The sequence below is a fragment of the Micromys minutus genome (assembly GCF_963924665.1).
Source record: "Micromys minutus genome assembly, chromosome: 16".
Classification (NCBI taxonomy): Eukaryota; Metazoa; Chordata; class Mammalia; order Rodentia; family Muridae; genus Micromys; species Micromys minutus.
The window spans coordinates 41,476,532-41,499,927 of NC_137985.1; positions in this window are offsets into that span (position 1 = coordinate 41,476,532).

Below are 23,396 nucleotides of genomic sequence, written 5' to 3' on the forward strand. Positions count from 1 at the left end.
TCTAGCTTGAGCTAGAGGAATAAAGAAGGAAATGGGTGGGTTCTTTGGCTGGAAAGGAATGGTCCCAGAATCCTAAATGACATCAGCAGCATCCCTTCCCTCATGATGCCCAGCTCTGGACTTCTCTAACATTCCTCCTTATATCCCATGGTCTGGCCTCTCACGGTCCTTCCCGGAGGATTGTCCTTCCCTGGGCTCTGCATACCAGTAGCCTCATATAGTGCCCTCCATCTTCCTCTAACCACATTGCACTGTTGTAGAGAGCTGGGGTACACTCTGGAGCTGTGAACTGGTGGACAATATCCCTTCTATCTCTGAGCACTCCCCTACTGTATGGAGTAGCACAATTCAGGTCTGTCCTGATTCAACATGCTTAGTGTAAATCTAGGCCCACAAAACACTTTGTGGGCTTAAAAACCAGGATCATGGTTTACACAGGTGAAGCTTAGAGCAGGGCCAAGCCTCTGGTAGTCCCATCACAGGCCAGAGCCTTGAAACTGCTTTTTTATGGGCACAGCAAATCAATGACCTCTCTGCCTTCTCATAATACTTCTAGCAACTTTAGGAAGTTAGCAGTCACGCATGAGCTGATAATACCTATGGGGTTACATTTCTACCATCTCTTAGTGGAACCCTGGGGTCTGTAATTCAGGAACCTGGAGACTCCATTTCCCAGACTTCCTTGCCAGCTGACTTCTTGGTACATTTCTGCTGACAGGAGCATCACCGTGAGTACAAAAGCAGCAGGAGAAGAAATCATATTTCCACCCATCTCGGTTTCTGCTCAGCTTTCTCTAGCAGGCAGTAGCATAGCCTCAATCTCTGGCTCCTTCGGGTTTTCCAAGGTGTGGCATCCGTGATGGTTAATCATCTCTGTCGGCTTTACTGAATTTAGAAGCACCCAGGAGACACAGTTCTGAATTGTATGTGAGAGAGTTACCAGAGAGGTTTTATTGAAGAAGAAAGATGCAGGCTAAACATGGGCAGCAGCATCCCATTGGCTGGGGCACTGGAATAAATTACAAGGGAAAAAGGAGAGAGCCATCTGAGTACAGTCATTTCAGACACCAGCACCAGCAGCCACAGACAGGTCTCTGTCATTCTCTGAACTGGACACAGCAGCCAAGGCAGCTGCAGGGGAGGGTCACTCTCCTATCAAGAGTCACCTCAACAGCTATCTTGAAATTTATCATAAGAAAATCTTTTCTTTGAGTATTATTTTGAAATCTTTTTTTTCAATAAGGAAAAAATTCTAGGCATGGTGAAACACTTGGGAAGTAGAGGCAGAGAAATCTGGGATTCAAGGGCTAGTTCAAGGCTAACCTAGATTGTATACTACAGGAGATCCTGCTTTAAAAACAACAACAAAGAGTAACTTTCCCCTTCCAATGAAATGCATATAAAATCTCATTATTTTAATAAGGTAAGAGCACAGTCTTTTTTTTTTGAAGCCAGGGGAAGGCCTAGATGTCAAAGTTCCTCTGGTCTGAAGAGCTTACCTTTGTCCTCTCCACCTTCACCAAAGTCACAGAGACACATTTGAAGGACAGATTTCCCCAAGAGAGCTCTAAAAAAATCACCAGAAGGAGACTTTTCTGGATAAAGAGTCTATTTTCTGTTCTTTGATTTGAAGAGGATACTCAACAAAGGGCCCCTGTTACTAAAGTCACATTTTGTTTTAAGGGATTTCTTAGGTACCAGTAGAGACCTATATAGATCCACAGGTCCTTCCCATGCTGCATGGAAGAGAATTTCTCCCTCATCCTCTCCTGCATCCTTCTCAGCTGCAAGTATCTTCTACCCTTCAGAAGCCTCACCATGCCCTAACCCTTCTCTCATCCTCTGGCTGCCTCTACACTCCAAGCAGCCTTCCTCTTTGAACGTGTGAGCTCAGAACCTCCCCTGAAGAAAATGTGCATGTTTATCCCTCAAGGTGTGGATGGTCTCTGCCCCTCACCCATGGGTAAGAAATATGGCCTAGGTGATTCTGAGGACACAGAGGATACAGTTGCCCCATATGTCCCTTCTGCAAGCACAGAACAGTTTGGAGCATAACTTTTTGTTGTAGTGATATAAAATTTTACTCCTCCAAAGCCCGGGCTTCTCAAAGGAGAGGAAAGAGAGAGGTGGGAGGGTCGTGTAGTATTAATAAGGAGTCTGACATCCTCATCTCTCTTAATGTATAAAACCAAGGCTGAAGTTTTATTCTTTCCCTGAAGCTTCATCATTTCTAGATTTAGTTCCTCGCTCCACACACAATAACACCATATGTTGGAATCGTAGTTATAAAAGCATGAGCCTTACTCTACAAATTCAGGTGTGCAAGACATTCACACTGTTTTACTCTCCTTAAATTAAAATAAATCTGACTTTACCACCTCTTCTATCTGCTAAATTCTGGCTTCTGGAACCTCATTTGATCATTAAAGCAGTTTCTGACCTGGATAGTCTTGGTGTCTTAAGCATGGATGGAAGGTTTTGCCATGGGAACCTCCTCAGTCCCCAGATCCAATCATTATACAATTATACAATGCAAGAACCTCCTAAGGCCTCAGAACCAGTTCAAGCATCTCTTTCCTCTTGTAGTATTAACTACTAGCAAAGGAACAGAAAAAGCAGCCATCCAAACCTTTTGGTTCACAGTAGGCATAGGCAGACCCCTTCACCCACCTGCACCATCTTACTTACATAACCTCAGCTAGGAGCTGGAGTGTTACCTATTTCACTACACAGACAAAGAAGTGGAGGCCTGGGAAGTCTTGCTCAAGTGCATACTGAGGGTCCTTAGTCACAGAGTCCACGTTCCCACTGTCTCCTGTGTATTCTCTCATCTCCATTGTCTCTTAGTCACATCAAGCCTTTCTCTATGTGTTCCGGAAGTTTGGCCACCTTTCTTCCTATGGATGATTGAGGACTGGGTCTCAGTGACCCAGAAAACCTCATTCTTCTCGTCTGTCACCGGCCTGTCCCTTTTACCAAGTCACCTCATCCCAGCCTGTGCCATCCGACAGGAATAGCAAGGCCTTGCTCATTCCTCAGAACATTTCTCCATCACATTGAAGTCCCACATTTCCTCCTTCCAGAAAAATTTCCCAGGTTTCCCCAGTGAAGCAGAGAGTCACCAATGGACTAGATGCTTCTGCAAATGGAAAAGTAGCAGCATCTGGGTAGACACATGGTGTCAGTGCTCTAACCTTGCTATATAGAAGGAGAACAAAATGAAGCTTGGGAAGAATGGGTTGTGTTCATATTGGCCAACCAGGGAGGCATACAGGTGGCCTGCACATCCCCATATTTATTGTCCATTCAGCCATGCAGGCCAGGGAAGGCCCAGCTAATCTCTTCTTTGGGGGGAGGGGTTAGGGGCATTAATCAAAGCCAGAAGTGCCCCAAGGAACAAGTATGTCCCAGAATGAAATGGTGAGCTAGACACCCAAATCAGTTCCCTTCTACCATTAGATGCCCAAGTAGCCAAACCCCAAACTAAATACTGAGATATCTCAGTCTCTTTGGGGTGACTGTTGGGAGAAGCAACAGCAACAAAAGAGCCTATGACAAATCCGTAAATTCTAAACTTGGAGTTGGTACATAATTCAAATCAATGGCATCTCCACTAATCACAGAGACAAAATCAGCACAAATTCCAGATGAAGCTTCTGCAGGACTGACACACATATAATTTATGTGACAGGCACAGGCTTTTTAAAAAGGGAAAACTGCTATTACATGTTACCAAAAATCACTTTCAATTTGGAATATGACAGCCCAGTCCACACATTCTTGATGCCAGCCACCCAGAACCCAAACTCTGGCAATTGCTCCCTCTTTCTGTCTGTTTTTCTGTCTCTCTCAGTCTCTCTGCATATCTCTCTCTCTCTTCCCCAAATCCACTTTTTCTTCCCTCTATCCTTCATGTGTCCAGACACTGTCTCCATATCTACCAAACTATGTTTAAGGACACACCACACCCCCCCCCCCAACAGAGCCCCTGCCCTTAACATATTAGTTATAAGAAGGGCTATGTAACATGACTGTACCTTCTTAATCTTCACAACACATTGAGACAAGTACAACTATTATTTATACGACTATTAATAACAGTACCAAAAGAATCTCAGACAGGATAAGCAAACTGCCTTGATACAACTAAGTAAGCTAGGCCATTGGGCTTCTTGTTCTCTGGCCCTTTTTTGCTGTGATAGCAGCTATATATGACTGATACAAGAAGATTGGATGAAGGATGTGCACAAGAGACTGGCACATTCTGTGTTGTGTACCTGTTCATTCTCTTTCTGCTCCTGAACAACTATATCTTCCTCTTATTCCCCAGACATTGCCCTTTATTTTCTGTACCAGAGATATGCCTTTGAGTTTTTAAGGCATGCCGTCTTAGTGGTTCCATGGTTGTATGCTTTGAACACCATTGATACTTTTTTAAGACTTTTGAAATAGCTTCTAGAGTTGATCATCTTTCTCTTGTCCATGCTCCAGTTTCCTGTGGTCACTAGAAATACAGTTACGCACAATTCTGTGTGCATAGCTGTAGTGGGTTCAGAGTCAACAAGTCTAATTGTCCATACAGGCAGAGAGTTTTATGTGCAAGGAGGGCCTCAGTTAGCTCACTTCCCGAAGGAATTTCTTGCCAGGGAAAGCTCTGAACAAAGAGCATGGCCTGGGCTGGGTCATTATTAAAACCCCTCTCACTGTTTCCTTGGATCCAAGAGCACCAGGTGCCCAGTGTGGAAGTGCCTGGGTATGGAAAGTTTTCTATATTTTCCAGCCGTAATGATAGACTCTCCTAAGTCCCGGCTCCCTCATTTCTAGAAGTGGGATGAAAATTATGTCCCCTTGATAGGGCTGATGCCACAGTGATAAAGACTGACGTGTTTAAACACTCAATACAGTGGCCAGGATAGCTGTTCAGTAAAACCAACTCTGGTTATTATTCTAGCTATGGCTGCACTAGTAGTGGTTGTAGCGGGTCATTTCAGTAGAGATTGACACAAAACAAGGCTTAGTACACACTCCAGGGCCTACGCCTTCAACTTGATTGAATGCATATTTTATTCACGATTTTACCCCCAACTTACTCCTTGGGAGAATTTAAGACATTATAATATGACACTCTTAAATTAGAAGTAGAAATTTGGAAGTTGTATTGAAGGGGGAGTGAGCAAGCATTGGCAGTGACAGCGGCTGACACTTACTTCTTCTTGGTTCAGATTTTTCTGGTAACCAATGGGGTAGGAAGCAAGTTTCATTGTTGCGTTTTGGTCAATCAGAATTTTGTGTGACTCCAGATCAACAGAGCTAGTTTCTTAGGAATTGCTATATTCTAACTGCTACCACCAGAAAGTGATATTTAAAACAGTCTCTGCAGTGAACGCATCTTTTCAGAGTTCAGTAATCTGTAGATTCTCCGAGAGACAGAACTCTGCTCTCCTTCCTATCTCCTAAGCATATCCTTTGTCCTGGATGTTTTAAATATATTTTATATATATATATCACAAGGTAGAAAGATTTCAGGCTTCTTTTACCAAATCTAACAAATCACACAGAGATATTTTGTCAGGTTTTATCAGTCAAAACAATTAATGGCTTAAACAAATGCAGGAATTAGATGAATAGACTCCACCTCTTAATGGGTGAAAACTTATGTGTTTAGGTAGAGTATTCTGCAAAGTGAACTATCTTCAAAACAAGGCTATAATCAAGCAAAAACAAAAACAAAAACAGGCTGATATTGGTCTTATAATATGCAAGGTAATCAACAGAGTTAAAGAAAGAGTCTAGAAATAGGCCCGAATATTTACTTTTAATCAATCTTTGAGAAAGCTACAAGCATAGTCTTTTAACATATGATACTGAACTAATTACTTATAAAAATATGTAACAAATGCCTATAGCATAAAGCTTAATGTGTGTACATACATAAAACAATTTGAAGTGTATCATAGTGTTAAAGGTAAAATTTTAAGGCTTTTAGAAGTAAACATACATGAATACTTTTTAAAGCTTTTAAAATTCTGTGTATGAATATATGCATGTGAATGCAGTGTCCATGGAGGCCCAAGGACTAGAATCTCCTGGAACTAGAGTTAAGGATATGATTGAGCTACCCGATATGGGTGCTAGAAGCTAAATTTGTGTTTTCTGGAGGAACCATGCATGAGCTCAACTGCAGTGCCATCTCACAGACCCTTGAAGGAGTTTCTTCTTAACTTTATTGTAGGTAGACATCTTAGACGACACACAAGAACAATCTCCTCAAAACTGAGATATCATACCTTCTCCTTTTGCCGGGGAAAGAAATTCCATTAAGAAAATGTTACAAGAAAGCCAAAGACTAGGAGAGAATACATTGCATGTCTCTCTGACAACAAAACTTATGTACATACAGGACCTACATAAAGGGCATGCATATAGTGTTGTACATTGAGGCCTTGGCAGTCTACTAATGCTCCCCAACCCACCCAAAGAAAACTGGCTTTCCCTCAGCAGCTTTCACATGACATCAACTCCCTATAATTTTATATAGAAGGCCTTGTGCCAGTAACCACTGCTGCTCTGAGTTCAAGCAGTGGCAAGCTTTTCACAGCATCTCTCCCATCCTTCTTGGGGTTAGACAGAGATGCTGTATGTGCATGGCTGAGCACGCTCAACTGCTTAGATTTAGTTTCAGATGATTCAGTTTGTAAGCCTGGTCCTATGATCTTGTGTAGAAGAATATCATAGCAATGAAGGAGGCTCTTCACCTCGTTATAAACAGGAAACAGAGGAAAGGGAATAAGCTAAGAACCATCATAACCTTCAAAGGCATTTCTTTAGCCGAGTAACTGACTTCTTCCAACTAGGCCCCTTCTACTAAAGTTTCCAGAAACTTCTAAAATAGGCCCACCAGTTTCGAACTGAGCATTTAACCCATGAGTCTGTGGGGGACAATTTTGTATTCAAAACCAATAATACAACACCAGATATGAGTAAATTTAAACATCATGTCATGTGAGAAAGTGGTCACACAAAAAGAGTATCTATTCAAGTGCTATCCTAGAATAATCAACACTAGTAAATAGAATAATGTTCTCGGCTAGCTTGGAGCAGAAGTGGGGAGACGGAATGGACACAAATGAGAAGGACTTTCTGGGTTAACAGAGACGCTCCTCTAGTTTGATTTAGCTCAAATCTCATGGAACTATACATTTTATATTTAGCTCTACCTTCAAAAGTTGGTCCCAAAGCAAGCCAGAAAATAGAGAAGAGGAACAGGCAAGACAATGGAAGGCATATGATGAGATAGTAGATTTAAACTCAAACACAGCAGCCATTGTATTACATGTAAATGCGCCAGATGCTCCAATTAAAAAACAAAGATACGTCAGACTGGGTGTTTAAAATTCCACCCATTTGCTGTTGATAGGAGATACACACCGGAAACATAAGCTACAGAAATATTGAAGGGAAAACAATTAGAAAGTAACATATGCAAATGTGAACAAAAGAGAAACTATTGTGTCTATATTGTTATCAAATAAGGTGTGTTTCAAATTTTAAAATGATTACTAAGGAAAACACATCAAGCTTTCAGTTCCCTGGGGAGAAAACCGGCAATTCTAAAACCATATGCACCTGCCCTCAATAACCAGAGCAACAAGGAAAATAGATAAGCCACAATTACAGTAGATGATTTTAAACTCACTTCTTTTAATAACTGATAAAAGTGTGGCCCAAGAATCCAGTAAAAATATGAGCCCAAGAAGTCAGTAAGAATATTAGCTATATTTTCATTTGAGTGCAGATGTAATGAAATGGATAAACACTGAAACTCCAAACCAAAGAGTACAAAAAATTTTCAGTGTTTAAGGGGTACTTAAAAACCTGATCATGTGTGGGGAGTCACAAAATAGGTCTTATCAGATTTTAAAACTTGGCATTGTAAATACATATTCTAGCTATAAAGGAAACAGATTATAAACAAAATATTTTAAAATACAAAATATAATTTGAAATTAATGATTTATTTTAAAAATCTTTCAAAATCCATTCCAATGAAATGATGAAACATTTAACTGCAAGATGATTCAGATGTAACATATTAAAAGCTTATAAAACAAGGGCAAAATAATATTTAAAGGTAAAGTCATTGTTTAAATACACACAGTAAAAAAATAACAAAGAATTCTTAAAATCAGTGATGGAGGCAATCAACTCGTACCCAGCAAATTAAAGGCTAGGAGAAGAAAGGAGAGGAAGTAACAAAAGTAAAGGCAGAAGCTAATGAAATAATAGCAAACACAAAATAGAGAGAAAAAATTTAGCCAAAAGTTATTTCTTTGAAGAGTTCAAGTTTTAAAAAGTCTTGGCAAAGCTGATGAAGCAAGAGAAGGAAAGAATGTCAGGAACAGAGAGGATGATGTGCTGATGCAGCACACAAACATTAAAGACAGACAAGGAGGCTGAATAGTTTCATGGCAGCATGTTTGAAAAGATAATGAAATGAAAAAAATCCCTAGGAGAAATACATCTTAAAATTGGAATAAGAAAATGTCGAAAATATTCTCATAAAATGATTAAGGAAATCAAATACATATAAAAGCGCTCCAAGAAAACATTTCTAGACTCAAGTTACTTCTATAGTGGGGTCTGCCTAACAATTTAAGAGAAACAAACAAATAATCTTAAGTAAGTTCTTCCAAAGAACAAAGATGAGGCAGAAGGAAATTTTATGGAGACAAAATATTCATGTAAAACACTATAGGAAACAGACAACAAAGACAAAGACCTCAGCCAGTGCGTGGCACAGGCACAGAGACAAACCCCTTAGGGAGTAGGAACAGCAGGGTCCAAAGCTCAAGGCCATTCTCAGCCACATAGTGAGTTTGAGGCTAGACTGGCTATGTAACATCTTGTCTCAAACTCAAATAACAGAGAATAAAATAAATCTATAAGCAATTTCATTGAGAATATAGAGGTAAAAATCTAAATAAAATCTTACCAGATGGAGTCAACAACATATAGAAGAAAAACCAACCAATTGAAAGAGAATCGACTCCAAAAAAGTACATTTTTATTTGTTTTTTAGTTGCTTGTCTATTAGTGTGAAGAGACATCACGATCAAGGAAACTAATAAAAGAAATTTAATTGGGGGCTTGCCTACAGTTTCAGAAGGTATGTCATCCATGATGATGATGGGAATCCTGGAAGGAAGAGGGCAGGCATGGTACTGGAGAAGTAGTTGAGAGATTACGTGTTGAGACGACAGCCGTGAGATACTGCATGGACTTTCGGAACCTCAAATCCCAACCCCAGTGACACAACAAGGGTATTCCTACTAATCCTTCCCACACACTGCTACCTGTGGGACCATTGTCAGGCAAACCATTGTACTTGACATTCCAAATTTAACCACTCTAGTTCACAGTAATGGGAAAAAACAACAAATGTAGATAGTCATCTTAATAGGTGATAAAAATGCAATCAGATTTAACAACCATTCATCAGTAAATCAAGCAAACGAACAAAAATCACTAAACAAAAGAAAAGTAACAGGAACACACTAGCCCAATTAGGCAAAGACAACAACAGCAAACCTACAACAGATGCTTTGCACAGATCAGACTAATGGTGGAATGTTCAAAGGTTTTCTTTTGAGATAAAGACTTTAATAACAAAACTCTGGTCAATAATACTCTTGGACAAAACTGGACTGGAAGTACCAGAAAGGGCAGCAAGGCAAGAAGAATTAAACAGGTATAGGAATTAAAAGGGAAGGACTCTTATGTGTCTTGAAAATCTCAGTGAGCCTATAAATCTTTAACAAAGTTCTAGACACAGTGTGGATGAACAAGAACCCACTGGGGTTCCTATAGCAAACAGAAACAGAAACCTCCAATAACATATCCCGTTTACAGTACCTTGAGAAGAATCAAGACAGTAAATGATAAAGTTCCTATCTGGCAGCATTCACTAATTACTAATGGGTCTGACTCCCTTGTTATGAATTCATTAGGGAAATGGATACCCTCTTTTATGAGGTACTATTAGGTATTGAATTTGGAACTCCTACAACTGGAGGCAAAGGAGAGAGAGAGAGAGAGGGAGGGAGGGAGGGAGGGAGGGAGGAAGAGAGAGAGAAAACAAAGTATCAATATCAAGTATAACAAATAAGTTTAATGGAGGTTACACAAGATTTTGTATATGTATATGTGTGTGGCAGAAAGCTCTGCCATTTGTGAAAAAAGAAAAAGAAAAGAAATGGGAGAATGAGCCTGTGTAAGTGGGATTTACCCCTGCATGAATGGCAGTGTTATGGACTGGTTTTAATAATATCTGTATTCATTTGGCACTCAAAATTAACTTCTTCCTGTAAGACACTGAGGGTACCTTTCCCTAGTTGGTTTTGATTGGTGAATAAAAGATGCCAGTGGCCAATGACTGGGCAGGGAGACAGAGGTGGGACATTATATTTCCCAGACAAGGAAACCACAGGAGGGAGAAATTTTCAGACTCGCAGGGACAGGGTAGCAGACCTGAGAACTGCAAGGGAGAAAGCATATAACCATGTAAGAATTAGGGAAGCGCAGCTTCAGGGGTCACTCCCCAGAATGGGTCTAGCATAACAGAGATGAAACACAGATTTTAGTAAGTAATAATTTAGGAACATCGGAGGGGAGGCATTAATAATGTGAAAGTTTGGGAGTGGCCCAGCCATTGAACTGTCTAGGACATATTAAAAATAAGACTGCCTATGTGTGCCTTTCATTCTCAAATCCAAAACACTGGGGTGGGGGGTGGGGTAACAAGGAGCACATACATACCCCCTAGGGAGTTTTGAGCAGATTAAAATACTATTGCTTCAGAGGGCATCCAACGCAGTAGGCTTGTGCTAACTTTTAAAAGTTAATTGGAGATCACCGAATGGAAATCTCACAAGCCATGATGTGAGAACAGGAGACAGAGAGTTGGTTTCTCAGCTGAGTTGAGCTGAGTGAGCCACGTGGTTTCTCTCCAAGCCACACGGGTTCAGAACTAAAACAAAAGGCACACATAATTCTTGGGTTCATGGTACAAGCTGAGACACAGTTGAGTCCCCCCCCCCCAACAAGCCCTGACAAATCTGGGAGGCAAGAATTTACCCCAAGCCCCAAGTCTCAAGGCTTTTGGATGACTCCAAGAGTTTAAACATGGAGGTGCGGGAAGCCCCTACTATACACAACAGGCTACTTGGAAGGCAGAGAGAGGCAGACAATAGAGGCTGGTTTTTCTCCAACAAAAAGATAAACACAAGACAGAGATAAATAAAAATTTGATTTATTTGTTTTTAAAAGTAAAAGGGAATAGGATAATAATTGTTTAAGTGTTTTTAAGTATACATAGAATAAGAAAACAGGCTTTTGATTTCAAATGTAAGAAACAAAGACACAGAGATAGAATAAAATAAATGAAAAATACATTAAAAGAATTTTTTAAAAAGTTTATGCCAGGGCAATACTTGAGATCTTTGAACATGGTTTACATGGGATTTCTATTATTACTTAGCCTGGTATGACAAGTTAATAGCTTAAAATGGGCTCATAAAAAATATAAAAGAACATTTAATTAAAATTAAATGCACAAGAAAGGGTGTTAATTCAAGTTATATAAAGAGAAAGGAAGATATGTAGATGATATAGATATAGATATAGATATAGATATAGATATAGATATAGATATAGATATCCCCACAGAAATATTCATCTCAATAGAAGAGAAAATGAATGAAAATTGGGCAGGTAACAAGGAGCTGGGCACACCTACACATGTGCCACGGAGTTTGGAGTGGATTAAAATACTTCCAGTTTGTGGCATCACTCTCCAAATTTATATAAAAAAAAAAAAAAAAAACTCCAGATCAAAATGTCAAAGAATGTGACGTTAATATTGACCATTTGATTTTTAAATGTATAAAAAATGACAAAGTTCAAGATGCTTTTTAAAAAAGTAGGAAGAAGTTCTACATTAAAGGAGCAGGTGTTGATAGGAAGTTGATGCCAGGAGAACTCTGATGAATAACTCGTTAGCCTAAAATCAGATTCATGGGGAAACTGGTTCTGAAAAAGAATTCAAATAAATGAGCAAATAAATAAATAAATACCCCTTGTCCATTGAGTAGATACCAATTGGAAATGCATTTTAAATATGACTGGTAGTTTATGTTGTATCTAAATAGGTCAGAATCAGTTGTTTATAAAAGATATGCTTTACATATGAAAGACAAAATTCATGGTGCCTTGAAGAAAATATTTTATGTCCTTGTGATAGAAAAAGGTGTCATGCTAAAATAAGCTGCAAGAAAGGACATTAAGACTAAGAAAATTTTCAATGACTTGACCACATTAAATTGATAATTTCTGTTTATCAGAAAGTACTATTGAACTGGATGTAGTAGCAAGGCCTTTATTCCCAGCAATAAAGAAGGCAGAGGCAGTAGAGTCTCAGGGAGTTTAAGGTCAGTCTGGTCTGCATGCTAAGTTCCATGCCAGCCAGAGACATACAATGAGACTTTGTATCAAAACTCAAACTAATAAAATAGGAAAATGAAAAGGGAATGAATGTAGAAGAGATTTCAGAACACACCCAACCTCAGAAGCCTTGTAACTACAAAACTAAAAAAGTCTTTCAAAAACAATAATAAACAGATAACCAAATAGGGAAATGCAGAGATCACCAGTATGTGATTCATGAAAGAGAATACCCAGATGCCCAATAAATACTTGAAACAGAGTCAGGCTCATTACTAACCAGTGACATACAAAAAAAAAAAAAAAATCTAATGCAAATCGAAGAACATTGTAGAGCACATTATCCAAGATGGCTAAAATTAAAAGAAATAATTCTAATGAATACTGGCAAAGCTGTGGAGTAAAAGGAGCCCCATACAGAACTGGAGGGAGTGAAAATTGGTATAATACCTCTGGAGAACATTTTGGCACTTCTACTGAAGCTAATCAGACATATACTCTATTACTCAGGAACTCCACATGGAAACCATGAGACACACTCAATAATGGTTCTAGCAGCTGTGTTTGCAATAGCCCCATACTGGAACCAACCCAAGTGTCCATCAATAGCATAATGGTTCAGCAATGTGCACTATACTCACAGAAAAGAACCTAATGTGACAGCAAGAATGAATGATTTACAGCCACAGTATGTGTGGATTTCACAAATATAACAAGCCTACGGCGTGACTTCATTTTGTGCTACTCCTAAAGATTATAGACTTTAGAGATGCTGGACTAAGTCATAAAGTTAAGCTATGCAGATAAATAATTATCATAATGATCTGATGAGTTGTCACCTCTGGGGAACCAAGAAGAAGGTTATTTACAGTGAGCCTGAGATGACAGCGGCAGCGTCACTCTTAGGGACGTCTTAGGGAGATGGGGACAGTCATTCTGTGGGTGGCTGCTTTGTGATAATACATTCTTTGGTTTCATTGCACTTTGCTTTCTGAGATAGAGTCTCTCTGTTGCCCATGCTAAGTTCAGACTGAAAATCCTCCTGTCTCAGCCTCTTGATTGCAGAGGCTGGGAAGCTGTATATTCTTAAGTCACTCCCCATATAAATGTCACCTATGACAATAAATATTTATGAAACAAAGAAGAGACATAGACAGGAGCCCCAAGAAGACTCTCCTCTCAGTTGATAACAATTTACTTTTTAGTCTTTAGACTGAGTGGCCCCACTGAAATGAAAGAAATATAACTGGAAACGTCAGTGTCTCCCTAAGCAAAAGCATCTGTTCTTGTCAGGATTGGGCGGGATGCTGGCTGGGCCTGCTTCACTGCTAGGCTGGGAACAGGTCAAAATCAAATGTTCTGTATGAGTGTCATGACAACCAATGAGAGACTCAGGATGCAGAGAAGGCTCCAGTGACTGAGGATGCTGCAGTGGGTTGAAATGGCAGCCATATTAAGATCCAATCCTAGTTTCATCTTTGGATTCCCAACAGTGCAACACCTGAAGGTCCAGGAAAGCTAAGTGGTGGGGTCGAGAGGTGTTGCAAACCCTTGTAGACAGCTTGGAAAATAACCCCTCCTTCTGCTTCTGGAGCGAACATCACTGCTAACAGGACCTACGTGGGAACACTAGGAAGCTTCCATGCCTGAGAAAGGCATCTGAAACCCACATCGCCAAAGCATTGTTTTCAGTTGGCTCCACCCCAGTGGTTCTCAACCTTCCTGGTGCTGCAGCCTTTTAACATAGTTCCTCATTTTATGGAGACTCCCAACTGTAAAATTATCTCGTAACTGTGATGTCACTACTCTGGTGAATACAGCAGATATCTTATCATATCTGATACATCAGCTATGCTACCCCCAAAGGGATCGGAATCCATGGGATAAGAACCGCTGCTCTATCCCTTCTCAAACATTCCTTCAGAGAACCTGCAACCTGTTTCCAAGCTACGTTAACTGGAGAGGTTCCTAGGTGTGCTGACAGCAGAAGCAGCTGAGGATCCAGTCTTTCTGGAGTTGAAGAGTCATTGGCAGTGGTCACAAGCCATTTCTTTCGACTTAGTCTGGTGACCTAAGCATAGCCTCTAAGATTAACCCAATTTGGGCTTGAGGCCAAACTTGCCCTTTCTTGGCAGTGAGCTTTATGAATTTAGCTAATTATTGGGTCTACACAACTTTTAAATAATAATACAAAGAAAGCACTCAATACTGAACCTGACGATAGAAAGTATTCAGCAAACACTATTGGTTTATGATTTGTTATTTTCATCGCCATGACTATCGCCAGCCCCATTTTCAGACTCAGGAAATCACTGAGCAGGACATTCGGTTCGAAACAAATAGAAAGTAACTTTGGGAGATGGGCATGGTACCAGTGAGGTGGTACTCGGAAGCTCTAGGTCCCCTCCACACTGCGAGAGCACTAGCTTTCTTGAGCACAGCTCCAGAGACTTCCAGGAGGCCTGTCTTCCATCTTGCCTGAGATTCTGTTTTCTTCCCAGGGAGAAAGAACAGGCATGTCTCAGGAAGTGAGGACCACTGGCCTGACGCCGTGTGGTAGAGCTGTGCCGCTTCTCCCACACGTCCAGGAGGCAGAAAGTGCACAAAGCAAGCAACGCTGTGCTTCGCCACCTTCTTCTATATGTTGTTCCAAACCCTCGCTGTCTCTAATGTCATTCCATCATGGTCTTCGGAATTCAGGTCAACATATTTCCTTTGAACTCATACTTTAGATCATCAGTTCGGAACCGTATGCTTAGAAGAAATGACCTCTACTGCTCTCTAGTCAAAGCTGGGAGCCAAGGTGAAGAGGCTGGTGGAAAGGCCAAGGACTACAGGCTGTAGAGGACATGGGACTAGAGCAAACGGAAGAAGCCAAAGGCAGGCTAAGAGATGGGGAGCCCCAGGTAGCACCGCGGTGCGGAAACTGAGAGAGATGATGGCCTAAGGGTGAGGTAGATGGTCCGAAAAAATGGCCATGACCCCTACTCCTTTTTACATAAATGCTGTATGCCTCAGCAAGAAGTAGTCTATTCCCACCCCTTTCAAACACAGGTCAGTCTGTGAATCGCTTTAAGTAACAAATCACAGCTGGAGGTAGGGTGTGTGACTTCCTGTTCTAAGCTTTACTAGGTCTTTTTTGCTTCCTCTGGAACCCTCCTGGGATAGATATAGCCACTGGAAAACAAACGCTCCCACCAACCCCCGGCTGTGGAGAGAGTATGTGGAGCTAGAATGGCCCAGGCAGGCACAGTGGCTCTAGCCACCCCAGTGGTGCACCAGGCATGAGTAAAGCCACGACAGTGATCCAGTCTAGCTGCCATTATAAAACACATGACCCTGACCAATGCCAGGGAGAGTAGAACAGCCCAGACAAGCACGAAATTCCTACAGAACTGGGACAAAACCAAAACTTCTTCATTATCTAAGCTATTAAGCACGAGGCTGGATTTTATGTAGCAGCAGATAACCGAAAGACAGGGTGATTCACAAGTAACCATTTAGAGATGCTGGGAGGCAGCTTGGTTAGCATCCTGGATTTCCCAATTTCAGAGCATCATGCTTATTTCACACTTAAGACAAAGCTTCTGTTTTAAATAAACACAATGACCAGTGTGCTTGCAAGTAGGAAGTTAGTGCCAAGAACCGAGACTTCTCTTGGGATTGCAGTGAGAGACGGGCTGAGGAAAGGGCAGCGTTCACAGTAAGCAATGCTATCATTGCTGAGTACCTCTTGCCCATGTGACCTGAGGATCCTCTACACGGCGTCTTCACCATCATTTACTTTATCCCATGAAGGTAGGACCTGGGCCCACATTTTCGGCTACTTTACTGTGTTCTTATCCCTAGCGCCATTCTTTATTCTTCTCCCTTCTGACCTCCCAACATGAGGTGGGAGAGAAAAAAGGGGAAAGAGAGTGTTGATCTCATTACACTATATCTTGTCAATTAGGGGCATGAAGTTCCTTGGGGACAAGTCCAATCTTCCTTTTCAGGATATCTCCAACCAGCAACCAACAGCCAGCAACCAATAGCAGCAGGGAGAGCAGTGGCCATCTTGAAGCTCTCAAATTTTTATGTTCTCTGAAGAGTCTCTACAGTTCCAATTGTAAACTATTTTAGCTGGCAAAATCATGCCCTTACCAGACCACAAGACAAATCATACTTAGCTGCTGTGGAAAAACTGAAGAGCCCCATGTCCCACACCTGAGATTAAAACAATAACATACTCAGGTAACATTTCTGGTTTTTAGAAACCAAAAACCTCACTACAAAGGCCAATGAATGGTCTTATTCTGCAGATAAGGACATGCTGATATTTAGACAACAGAACCCTTTGCCCAAGGTTAAACCATTAATAAAAATGGCAGAGCAAGTGTTTGAACTCTGAGTTATGTGACATCCCAGGACTGGCTTGGCTTTGGTCTCCAAACTCTAGGACTTTCCTGAAACAGGGTGTTCCACTGCTCCTTCTGATAAGAGCTGGGAGTTGAGCACTTACAGAGTAGAGTCCAGGAGGAAGCTTTTCTCTTTTAGGAAGAGGCAAATAGCCCCAGAGGCTGGCAGAGAATCGAGAGAATACCCTTTCCTAACCTGGAGCAGGGGCTGGCATATAACTGCAGAAGCTTGTTCTCCCCCAGAAGCAGAGTATTTGGTATTCCACAGTTTCAGCCCCATGCTCCCCATTTCTAAGAACAGAATTTCAGCTTTGAAATTCACTGTTAGCCCGGGGCTCCTCAGAAGAAGCTCTGTGAGCTTCTTTCTGTCCTAGAAGGAAGGGGCCTCGTTTAATCTTGGAAGCCTTCCTGGGAGAGTTCAGCTTTGAGTTCTGTTTTGGAAGTGGAGGAGGAGGCAGCTGGATGAATGCTAAGTAGGGCATTTGAGTTTCAGCAGAGACTCTGGAGACACTGCAGTGAAAAACATCAGTAAGGTAGAAAACAGTTTGTCTGTTGTATAGCAAGATGACAATAAATGCAGCAGTTTCCATAACGGAGGAAAACCAACAAGATAACTTTTTGCAGAAATAAATGTATGCTTCCAAACGTAGATGCAAAAGGTGCTTTATCCAATTTTAGATGGAGAGGCACTGACCTGAAAGCAAGTCACAGGAAAACTCATTGAGAGGAGGGCTTGGTTGAACGTGTATAAGTTCAGAAATAACCCAGCGGTGAGAGGCACCTGCTAAAACAACCAGAGCAATATTGTGTTTCACAAATATATGTTCACTGCATCAGTAGGGAGGGGGGTTCTAAAAATGGCCTAAGTGTAGTTATGGATGACCTTATTTTTTTTAATGGATATAAAATTTGGGTTTCCAAATGAAACACTGAATTCCTCTTGTTGAATCTCAACCATGCCTCTCCATTCCCAACTTGGACTGATGAGATTTAGCAACTCCAGAGTCACATTTTCAAGCAGTGAACTTTTCTTAAGAATTACTGTGTCTGTACTTGTGAAGGGCTTTCATTAATTTGTCTTTTAATTCTCTTGACTGAGTCCTGAGACTATCTCTTTCTCTCTCTCCCCCCTCCCTCTGTCCTTTTTAAAATTTTTCTCATTTATTTTTTTAAATTGAACAACTTTATTTTTAAAAAAAGATAAATGTACAGATTTTAAGCATTTTTGCATGAAAGTATACAAATACATTTTTGTCAGTACTTGATTTTTTTAAAGGTTTGATAGTATGCATTAAAATCTTACCAGTTACAATGAGCATAAAGTACATGTAAAACAGGATGTAACTTGGAAATAGTCAAAGTTTTTGTGGTGTGTAAAGATTAAGCATAATGGTTTTTCATTTTCTATTTTTTTTTTTTTTTTTTTTTTTTTTGGCCTTTGTGTTTTTTTGAACTTCATAAAGTCTGTGAGTTGTTTCTGGGGTGTTCAGAGCTTTCTGGGGTTAGTATCCAATTATCAGTGACTGCATATTATGTCTGTTCTTTTGTGACTGGGTTGCCTCACTCAAGATGATATTCTCTAGATGCATCCATTTCCTTAAGAATTTCATAAAGTCAGTGTTTCTGATAGCTGAGTGCAAATATTCCACAATTTTTGTATCCATTCATCTACTGAAGGACATCTGGGTTCTTTCTAGCTTCTGGCTATTATAAATAGAGCTTCTATGAACATTGTGGTGCATGTGTCTTTGTTGTATATTGGAGCTTCTCTGGGGTATATGCCCAGAAGTGGAATCACTGGGTTTTTGGGTAGTACTATGTCCAATTTTCTGAGGAATCATCAGACAGATTTCCAGAGTGGTTGTACCAGTTTACAACCCCACCAACAGTGAAGAAGTGTTCCTCTTTCTCCACATCCTCGCCAGCATCTGCTGTCATCTGAATTTTTGATCTTAGCAATTCTGGTTGGTGTGAAGTGGAATCTCACGGTTGTTTTGATTTGCATTTCTCTGATGGCTAATGATGTCCAGCACTTTCTTAGATGCTTCTCAGCCATTCAATATTCCTCAATTGAGAACTTTTTGTTTAGCTCTGTACCCCGTTTTTTAATAGGGTTGTTTGATTCTCTGGTATCTAACTTCTTGAGTTTTTGTATACCTTGGATATTAGGCCTCTATCTGATGTGGGGTTGTTAAAGATCTTTTCCCACTCTGTTGGCTGCCGTTTTGTTTTCTTGACAGTGTCCTTAGCCTTACAGAAATTTAGCGATCTCATTAAGTCCCATTTGTCAATATTTGACCTTAGAGCATGAGCCATTGATGTTCTGTTCAGGAAATTTTCTCCTGTGCCTATGAGTTCTAAGGTTTTCCCTACATTATCATATAATAGTTTCAGTGTACCTGATTTAATGTGGAGATCTTTGATCCACTTGCACTTGAGCTTTGTACAAAGTGATAAGAAAGGATCTATTTTCATTCTTCTGCATGCTGAGTGCCAGTAAGACCAACACCATTTGTTGAATAGGCTGTCCTTTTTCCATTGAATTTTTACAGCACCTTTGTCAAAAATCAAGTGACTATACATGTGAGGACTCATTTCTGAATCTTCTATTCTATTCCATTGATCCACGTGCCTATCTCTGTATCAGTACCATGCAGTTTTTAGCACAATTGCCTTGCAATATAGCTTGAGGTCAGGGATGGTGATTCCCACAGACGTTTTCTTGTTGTTGAGGATGGATTTTGCTATTCTAGGTCTTTTGTTATTCCAGATGAAATTGCACATTGCTCTTTCCAACTCTATGAAGAATTGGGTTGGAATTTTGATGGAGATTGCATTGAATCTGTAGATTGCTTTTGGTAAGATGGCCATTTTTACAATGTTGATCCTTCCAATCCATGACCATGGGAGATCTTTCAATTTTCTGAGATCTTCCTCGATATCCTTGTATAGTGATTTGAAGTTCTTGTTATACAGGTCCTTCACTTGCTTAGTTAGAGTCACACCAAGGTACTTCATAGTTTTTGTGGCGGTTGTGAAGCGTACCTTTTCCCTAATTTCTTTCTCCACATGTTTGTCCTTTGAGTATAGGAAGGCTACTGATTTGTTTGAGTTAATTTTATACCCAGCCACTTTGCTGAACTTGTTTATCAGCTGTAGGAGTTCTATGGTGAAATTTTTGGGGTCACTTAAGTACACTATCATGTCATCTGCAAAAAGTGATGTTTTTACTTCTTCCTTTTCCAATTTGTATCCCCTTGATCTCCTTTTGCTGTCTAATTGCTCTGGCCAGGATGTCCAGTACTATGTTGAATAGGTAGGGGGAGAGTGGGCAGCCTTGTCGAGTCTCTGATTTTAGTGGGATTGCTTCAAGTTTCCCACCATTAAGTTTGATGTTGGCTGTTGGTTTGCTGTATACTGCTTTTGTTATGTTTAGGTATGGGCCTTGGATTCCTGATCTTTCCAAGACTTTTAACATGAAGGGGTGTTGAATTTTGTCAAATGCTTTCTCAGCATCTAGTGAGATGATCATGTGGTTTTTTTCTTTGAGTTTGTTTATATAGTGGATTACGTTGATAGATTTGGTATATTAAACCATCCCTGCATCCCAGGGATGAAGCCTACTTGATCATGGTGAATGATCGTTTTGATGTGTTCTTGGATTCAGTTTGCAAGTATTTTGTTGAGTATTTTTGCATCAATGTTCATAAGTGAGATTGGTCTAAAGTTCTCTTCCTTTGTAGGGTCTTTGTTTGGTTTAGGAACGAGGGTTATTGTGGCCTCAAAAAATGAGTTAGGTAGTGTTCCATCTGATTCTATTTTGTGGAATAGTTTGGAGAGTATTAGTATTAGGTCGTCAATAAATGTCTGATAAAATTCTGCTGAACCCATCAGGACCTGGGCTTTTTTTGGTTGGGAGGCTTTTGATGACTGCTTCTATTTCTTTAGGTGTTATGGGACTATTAAATGGTTTACCTGGTCCTGGTTTAACTTTAGTATCTGGTATCTGTCTAGGAATTCATCCATTTTCTCCAGATTTCCCAGCCTTGTTGAGTATAGTCTTTTGTAGTAGGATCTGATGATTTCTTGAATTTCCTCAGTTTCAGTTATTATGTCTCCACTTTCATTTCTGATTTTATTAATTTGGATACTCTCTCTTTGCCCTAATAGAGTTAGTCATGCTAAGGGATTATCAATCTTGTTAATTTTCTCAAAGAACAGCTCTTGGTTTTGTTGATTCTTTCAATGGTTCTTTTTGTTTCTATTTGGTCAATTTCTGCTCTGAGTTTTGTTATTTCTTGCCGTCTACTCCTCTTGGGTATATCTGCTTCCTTTAATTCTAGAGCTTTCAATTGTGCTGTCAAGTTGCTAGTGTATGCTCTCTCCAGTTTCTTTTTGGAAACACTCAGAGCTATGAGCTTTCCTCTCAGTACTGCTTTCATTGCATCCCATGGGTTTGGGTATGCTGTGTTTTTACTTTCATTAAATTCTAGAAAATTCTTAAATTTTTTTCTTTATTTCTTTTTTGACCATGCTATCGTTTAATAGAGCATTGTTTAGTTTTCATGTGTATATGGGCTTTTTGTTGTCTTTGTTGTTATTAAAGAGCAGCCTTAGATCATGATAATCTGATAGGTTGCATGGGAGTATTTCAATATTCTTATATCTATTGAGGCTTGATTTGTGACCGATTATATGGTCAATTTTTGAGAAGGTGCCGTGAGGTGCGGAGAAGGTGTATTCTTTTGTTTTAGGATGATATGTTCTGTAGATGTCTATTGATTGCAATTGGTTCATACCCTCTGCTAGTATCACTGCATCCTTGTTCAGTTTCTGTTTCCATGATCTGTCCATTGATGAGAGTGGGGTGTTGAGGTCTCCCATGAGTATTTTGTGAAGTGCAATGTATGTTTTGAGCTTTAGTAGGGTTTCTTTTATGAATATGGGTGCTCTTGTATTTGTATGTTAAGGATTGAGAGTTCCTCCTAACAAATTTTCTCTGTAATGAGTAAAAAGTGTCCTTCCTTATCTTTTTTGATAACTTTTGGTTGAAAATATACTTTATTCGATATTAGAATGGCCACTCCAGCTTGCTTCTTGGGGCCATTTGCTTGGAAGGTATTTTTTCCCAACCTTTTACTCTGAGATAGTGTCTGTCTTTGTCTCTGAGCCGAGTTTCCTGTATGCAGCAAAACGCTGGATTCTGTTTATGTCTTTTAGCCTATGTCTTTCTATTGAGGAATTGAGTCCATTTATGCTAACAGATATTAAGGTATAGTGGTTGCTGTTTCCTGTTATTTTTGCTTTTAGGGGTAGAATTGTGCCTGTGTGTTTTTCTTCTTTTGGTTTTCTTGCTCAGGTATTTTCTTGTTTTTACTAGGACATAGTTTCCCTCCTTGTATTGGGTTTTCCACCTATAATTCATTGTAGTGCTGAGTTTGTGGTCAGATATTGTGTAAATTTAGTTTTGTCTTGGAATATCTTGGTCTCGCCATCTATGGTGATTGAGAGTTTTGCTGGGTATAGCACCTTCAGATGACACTTGTGTTCTTTTAGGGTCTGTATGATGTCTGTCCAGGATCTTCTAGCATTCATAGTCTCTGTTGAGAAATCGGGTGTGATTCTGATTGGACTGCCTTTATATGTTACATGACCTTTTTCCCTTACTGCTTTTAGTATTCTTTCTTTGCTTTGGGCAATTGGTGTTTTGACTATTATGTGTCGGGAGGAATTTTTTTTCTGGTCCAACCTATTTGGAGTTCTGAAGGCTTCTTTTATGCTCGTGGTCATCTCATTCTTGAGGGTAGGGAAGTTTTCTTCTATGATTTTGTTGAAGATATTTACTGTGCCTCTTAGTTGATACTCTTCCCCCTCTTCTGTTTCTAGTATCCTTAGGTTTGGTCTTCTCATTGTGTTCTGGATCTCCTGGACATTTTGGGTTAGGAGGTTTTTGGCTTTTGCATCTTCTCTGACTGTTTTGTCTATGTTTTCAATGTTGTCTTCAGCCCCCGAGATTCTCTCTTCTATCTCTTGTAGTCTGTTGGAGATGCTTGCATCTGTGATTCTTGATTTCTTTTTTACGTTTTCTACCTCTAGGGTTGTCTCTTTTAGCATTTTCTTTATTGTTTCCATTTCCATTTTAAATTTCTTCTTCAATTCCTTCATCTCTTTGGTTCTGTTTTTTTCTAGTTCTTTGATTTCTTTGAGTGTTTTTCTTATTTCCTCTTTAAAAGCTTCTATTTCTTTATGCTTTTCCTCTCATTCTCGTTTAAGGATCTCTGTCATCATCTTGAGGCATGATTTCGGATCTGAGTCTTCTTTTTCTGGAGTGTTTGGCATTCCGCTGTTTGCTATGATGAGAGAGCTGGGTTCTGGTATTGCCAGGTTGTCTTGGTTTCCCTTGGGTAGGTTCTTTCACTTTCCTCTTGCCATCTTGTTGTCAGTGATTGGTTCTCATCTCTCCTGTGTACCTGGCCTGTGTCCCTGGATCTCCGCTGTTCC